The sequence below is a fragment of the Lolium perenne genome, chromosome 2, assembly GCF_019359855.2.
Source record: "Lolium perenne isolate Kyuss_39 chromosome 2, Kyuss_2.0, whole genome shotgun sequence".
NCBI classification, from domain to species: Eukaryota; Viridiplantae; Streptophyta; class Magnoliopsida; order Poales; family Poaceae; genus Lolium; species Lolium perenne.
Window position 1 is genome coordinate 113,579,597 of NC_067245.2, and position 7,054 is coordinate 113,586,650.

General features: G+C 40.3%; 1 long non-coding RNA gene across 1 annotated transcript; it reads left to right on the forward strand.

Moving 5' to 3' along the window:
- The first annotated feature begins 2,782 nt into the window (after positions 1–2,782).
- Positions 2,783–3,557, forward strand: LOC127330211 (uncharacterized). The gene is made up of 4 exons (XR_007869190.2): positions 2,783–2,863; positions 2,968–3,078; positions 3,246–3,406; positions 3,509–3,557. It is a non-coding gene; the product is annotated as an uncharacterized lncRNA (long non-coding RNA).
- The last annotated feature ends 3,497 nt before the right edge of the window (positions 3,558–7,054 follow it).

Consider the following 7,054-nt stretch of genomic DNA (forward strand, 5'->3'; position numbering starts at 1 on the left):
TAATTGAAATTTGCAAATTTGCCCAAATTTAAGTGAGTTCAAAATGGTGGCAAAACATGAATGGTGTGTGTTTGGTTAAGTTACAAATGACCAGAGAAGATGAGGTGTGGTGGTGGAAATTTCCAGTTCACAATATTGCAAAAATTTCCAGTTCACAATATTGCAAAAATTGCTAAGTGTGAGATTGTTGAATATGATAAAATGTTCCAACTTTGGATGAGCATAGTATTTGATCTAAAAAGAATTTGGCATGGTGGTCTTTACAAAAAGTGTTCACCTTGATGTTGTCTTGGATGAGGTGCAAAGAGTTGAGAGAGTTTAGTTTGAAAATTTTGAAATAGAGAGGCTCAAAGTAGTTGATCAGGCTATTAATGGCACATTTGACCATTATCACATGTGATCACAGTTTGAGTTTGAAATTCATTTGAATTGTGTTTCTTTGATTACAAAAGTTGTAAAAAGTGTTTGTTATCATATTACAATCAATGGTGAAGACCAAATTGGTCTAGGGTCAAAATTTATAAAAATGGCCTAAGCCATATGTGAGGGTTTTGTGAATTTCTAACTTTTATTCTTTTATTTTTCTTTGCTTCATTTTTACAAGAGTGAGGTTCATTTGGTGTTAGATTGAGTTAGGTGAAAGGTTCAACCCATTTTGAGACAATGGAAATGGCTAGGTCAAGATTTGATAATTTGGCTAAGTGCCACATATGCCTCTATGCATATGTTTGATTTTATTTTGTTTCTTACTTGAATTGGTTGGTAAGTGCTTTGTTGAGTGTGTTGAGGTATTTCAATTCATCTACTCAAGGTAGACAAGGCAAAGCTCATCATTTTCAAAAAGTATCCCTAGGCTTGCATATGCCTTTTTCTTAAATAAGATCTTTTCTTTTTTATTTTATTTTTCAAAGATTTATGACAAGATGGATGAGGTTTAGGGTTTAGTAATTTTTGCCATGGTTCACCACCATTTAGCAAAGTAAGAAAGGTAGAGTTCAAAATCTCCATATTAGGGCTATATGCCCACATATGTCTTTTTCTTTATTTTGGGTTTTCTCAAAATAGATCCAAAGTATTTTTGAGAAGGTTAGGGTTTAGGGTTTCTCTTATTTGATTTCTTTCTCTTTTAATTTTATTTGGTTTGTGATCTTTACTTGATCACTTTAGGGTTTTAAGTTTTATCACATAAGCATAATAACACTCATTATGGTAAAAACACAAGTAATAGGTATGAGCACTAAGCATAGCACTCTATTTAAGAAAAGTTTTTGTTGGTTCTCATTTTTGGAAAAAGGAAATTCATTTTCTCTTTGTTTTGAAATTTGGGGTGTTACAAACCCTTCCCCCTTAAACAAATCTCGTCCCGAGATTTTAAGAAAAGTTAGGTTCCTAAGAGAGATTGGGTGATATGATTTAACAGGAAGACATACTTGGCATGGCCTGAGGTGATTCTTGGGCTTCAGTGGCAGTCATGTTGTAGTAGCGGCCGTTGTTGTTCTGGTTCTTTCTTGCGGCAAAGCGGTGTTGGTTCTGAGCAGGTGCAGCGGGGTTGCCGGCGAGCTTGGTGAGACGCTTGGGACACTCGTTGGAGTAGTGCCCCACTACACCACACTCATAACAAGTGATGGTGGTCTTGTCCTGCTTGTTCTCAACGGGGATCGCGTTGCTTCCAGTCCTAGGGCCAGTGTTGTTGTTGTTGTTGTTGTTGTTGTTGTTGTTGTTGTTGTTCCCGCTGTTGTTGTTGTTGGGGTTGTTGTTGCTGGTGTGATTGTTGTTGTTGTTGTTGCCTCCGGGCTTCGGACGTCCTCCGTGGTTGGTGGTGTAGTTTGGGCGGTAGTTCTGGGTAGGGGGCTTGTTGTATTTTGGAGTATATCCTCCAGATGAGCTGTTGCGGTACTTCTGGGTATTGCTGGACCCATGCTGATTCATCATCCGGCGCTTGCGATTCTCGTTGGCTTGGTGAAGCTTGCCCTCCATCTGGATGGCGGAGTCCACCAGGGTTTCTAGGTCAGCAAAGGGAATGTTGACCAGTACGGTCTGCATCTCGTCATGTAATCCGTTCAGAAATCTTTCCTTCCTCTTCTCATTGGTGTCGGTCTCGTCCGGGGCGTACCTTGACAGTGTAAGAAATCTGTCGCGGTATTCTACCACGGACATTCTGCCTTGCTTGAGTTCGCGGAACTCGTCTCCCATCATCTTGATCAGTCCTTGGGGCACATGGTACTTGCTAAACTTCAGCTTGAAGTCTTCCCAAGTCACGAACTGACCTCCGTTCATGGCACGGGTGCTTGTCCACCAAGCGCGGGCTGGTCCGGCGAGATAGTGGGTTGCAAACAAAACCTTCTCATTTGCTTCCACACCAGCTACTTCCAAGTTGTTCTCCATAGTCTGGAGCCAGTCGTCGGCGTCGAGGGGCTCTTCGGTTTTGTTGAAGATAGGTGGGTTGGTGTTCTGAAAGTTCTTCAGTTTGACCCAGGGTGGTCGTGGTTTCCATGGTCGTTGTTGTTCTGAGCAAGCTGTTGCAGTGCAGCAATGTTGGCTTGGCGTTCAGCTCTCTCGGCTTCTCGGTCAGCCATCATCATCTCTAGCATCTGCAGCATGGCGTCCTGGGTGGCGTTGTGGGTTGGTGGGGCCATCTGAACATCGGAGTGGATGATAAGATAAGAGGGAAATTTCTACGGTTTGTTTAAATTAAAGTTCATGAAGTTTAAAACTTGAAAACTTGAGTTGTGTTGAGGGGGTCAAACCAACAACACTTTTTCATTCATACCAAACATCACACATTACATTCTCCAGTGTGTGGTTCACACTGTTCCTCTGGTGTTGAAGCTTCTGAAAGATGATCACATAGATGCATGTCCTCGTAAGGCATTTAGACCAGTCCACCTTTTGTGCTTCTAGCTGCTTTCTGTTGAGAATCTCTTATCTACCATTGTGTTTTCAACTCAGATTTTGATTTTTCACTAGGTGACTCTGACAAATTCTGCTGTTACTGCTCCCTAAAACTGCACGCTGATGAAATTATCAAGCGCTCTGGGTGTGTTCTCTACCCAAAGAAGTTTGTTGAACTCCTGAACTGTAGGTTGCTTATATTATCAGAAAATCTTTGCTTGCAGTGCTTGTCTTATTTATCTATTGCTCCTTCAATGTTCTAGCCGTCATATTCTCATTATTAGGTCTTAGATATTTGGAAATGCATCAGTGCGATTATGACTGAACTTGAATCTTGAAAACATTGTTTGCAGTAATATCTGAAAATTTTGAGTGGGGACAACACCAGGATGCACATGAATTCCTCCGTTACTTGCTCGATAAATTGGATGAGGCCTCTGTCCCTCACAGTCCCCCATCTGAGGGATCCTCTTCAATTGTCCAACAAATTTTTGGAGGCCAGCTAAAAAGTCAGGTGTGCCTGTAAATCCTCACTACCAGTTGTTCTCCTGTAAATCATTGACACTTAGTCCCTGATAATCCAGTGTCATATTGGTTAATATTTTTTCTTTGTCAGTTGCATTGTCCAGAGTGCCAGCATTGCTCAGACAGATTGGAGCCTTTCGTTGACCTTAACTTAGAGGTTACCCAGATGAGCAGTGTCATGGATGCACTACCTTCTTTTACAAAGATTGAGTTGTTCGAAAATTTTCCTTGTGATGGGTGCAAATCTCGTGTGAACATGGAAAAGCAATTCAAGGTGGAACAGGCTCCAGAAGTTCTCGTGATCCAGCTTAAGAGGTTTCAAAATCTGGGGAGTGCTATATCTAAGATTCGAGCCAAGGTGGAGTATCAGCCAGAGCTGGATTTAAACCCGTTTCTGAGCACCCCAGAGGATGTGAGTCCTTTTTTCTCATTTAATCAAATTCCGCATGCGCCCAAGTATATGGCTGATGCACACTTTTTTTTCCTGCAGAAACCTCAATACTACGATTTGTATGGAGTTGTAGAACACCTGGGTGTTCCATCCAATGGTCACTATGTTTGTATTATCCGTCCATCACAAACTGATTGGTTTCTGTTTGATGATTCTAAGGAAATCTATCTACAGCTTGTAACATTTTTGTATATATTTCGTTCAAGTACATGGTTCTAGCGTCTAAACTTTTGTGGTACAGGTTATGAAGATTTGCAAAGATAGAGCTTTGGACAGCGAAGCATACCTTCTATTCTATGTCAAGCAAGGTTCATCTCCGTGGTTCTCTACCTTACTTAAGAGAAAGAAGAACAGTTCCGGTGACAGCGATGAGGGCAGTTACAGTTGTAGTGGCAGTGACAGTGACAGTGATGAACAAGAGAATGAGGGTTCTCCCGAAACCCCGTCTTGGTGTAGTAAGTGTTAGCTTTTTCTGTTAATAATGAAAAATCAACCGGGAATGTTTCCCATACTAGTTGCCCACAGCACAACACTAGTTTCTGTAAGGTTCTGTGTGCAATGTGTGGGTGATGTTTTACCTAACTTACCTTGTTTTATAGAAGATGAGGTCAGGGATACCAATGATTCTCCAGATGGAGCACTGGGTACCTTGGGGCTCAGATCAGTCGGCCCCAACTCCGACAACATTTCTAAGGGCAAGTGCATTACCAGTATTGTCCAAGAGAAAGCAATAGAGGACGAGCCTATCAAGCAGTTTAAAGACATGCTGATTAATAAGTTACGTATGGCTGGATTAACTGGAAGTGAGATTGAGGAAGCTGCTGCTGTCATACTTGCAAGAACTTTGGAAGAATCACAGATGGTGTTTGCACTTAAGGCTTCAAGGAGAGAGTATATCGTTGAAACGCTCGATGGTAAGTTATTTTTGTGGCTTTCTACATAATTTACTCGAAACTTGTTTGTTTATGTAATTGTGCACTGTTATGTTAGTATAATTCTTGTCACATAGCTAATTGAATGCATACATGTTGGTGTTGCTAGCTGCATGTTGACCTGCATAAGAGTTGTGTAGTAACTTCATTTGGTCTGTAGTTTTGACTCGGTTGTGAAAGCCATGATAGAGAATATCAAGATGGCTAGAGTAGGAAGATCCTATTGAAGGTTTCAGGAAGAAATTCAAATGGGAAATGGACCGTTGCTTGAACCAAATAGCGTTATGAATATATAAACCAAATATCACGTTATCACACAATCCGCCTCCTAATACAGTGTATTCTCATTGCATCAGTGGATATGTTAATTCTCCCCAACCAAGCGCCTCATAAGTTCGTAAGAAAATTGCCATGAGTGAACAAAGTAAAGATGAGGAAAAAGAATATAAACCATAGACAGTTCCTGTAAAGTCGAAGATGTGTTTATCAGTGGCTGCTAGTTCTTTGTGGTTCTTTTCTTTTTGAAATTCTATCTATCACAGTTTTTTTTATCCACTATCTATCACAGCTGACAGTGGTCAGGGGTGTCCAAAATCGGTTTCTGCTGAAACTGTAGAAACATGCAGGGATTTGAAGCCAAATATGTTACCCAATAATATAAGTAAATATGTCCAGCCCTATAACATTTTTTTAATGCATCAGCTTGGTTGGAGACATCGAAGGAAATTACACTAGCACTAGCTCGCTGGGTTCAACTCGACCTGGCATTGAACACCACTTAATTAGTAGTCGTAAGATGGCACGTTTAGCTGACATCGTATTAACAGGAAAAATCCATGCTTAATAGGTCTTTGTGTAATTATTCGTTGTCTAGGTTTGCTTTTTTGAGTACTGTCAATAAGTCGTGACATCTTTCATTTCCTAAAAAGAAAAGGTCATGACATGTTGTTGTCCCGTGTGCAGATAGAGACAAAACTGGATTAAAGAAGCGCAGGCGAAACGACACCAAAGTAGAAGGACACGAGCTTGGAGAAGTATCTAGGGAAGAAGAGGAGTCCGGGGTGAGCAGCAAAGGTGGAGATCCAAGAGAATGCGGTGGTACGAGATAACAACATACATGCTACTTAGGTATCTAGCTATTGGCTGCAGGTAGAACGCGTTCTGTAACTTGTTATGCGGAAATTGAGCAGGACATCGCACTTTGTGACTTTGAGCACTTCTAAGTTTTAACAGTCCGAAGCCACTTAAATCTTATTTAACTATTGTAAAAATTGACATATAGTAAGTTATTCTCTATATAACACTAGAGCTTCTCATACATCGAGATATCACAACAATTCCAATGATCTAGGTTTTTGAACAAACTCACCAAAAGTTGCATCATAGCTCAAAAGTTTTATATTATGATCTAAATTCATAAAGAAAGCTAACGAACGGAGCGAAGCGAAGCCCATCGCCGATAGACTTGGACCAAGAGGATAAATAAAACCATCATCTACAAAGCTCGTTGCATGTTGTTCAATACTGGTATGTGTTTTTGGGCTGAAGCAGCCTTTACTGCATGTTACTTGATAAACATGCCACCTTACATTTCGTTTGATAAGAAAACTCCAATTAAGGTATGATCTGGTTCACTTGCTGATTATTTACAGTTGAGAGTTTTCGGTTGTACTGCTTATGCATATTGATAATAAAAAGCTAGAGCATAGGGCTGTTAAGTGTGTATTTCTTGGTTATGGTTCAGGAGTTAAGACATATAGGTTATGGGATCCTGAAATTAAGAAGGTTTTGCATAGCACAAATGTTGTTTTTAATGAGGTTGTCATGTTTCATAAGAGTTCATCTACGGATGTTTCTGATGTGTTGATTTTTCTGATGATGAACAACAAAAAATTAGTGTGCAGGTAGAGCACATAGAGGAGAAAGAAAATAATGTTGCTGAAGATGATAACACACTCATCACTTGTTTTGCAGCAAACAAATGAATCCATTGCTGCTGATAGATCGAGGCGTGATAAAGGTCCACGTCCTCGTTTAATTGAAAAATGTAATTTTGTTCATTATGCTTTAAGTTATGCTGAACATGTGAAGCATGATTCTCAACCTGCTACATATATTGAGGCCCTTGCATCCGTTAACTGCGAGAAGTGGATCTTTCTACTATGCAAGAGGATATTCAATCGGTTGAGAAGAATGACACATACAATGGTGTACGCTTGCCCAAACAAAAAAGGATGTCCATCGCAAGTGGATA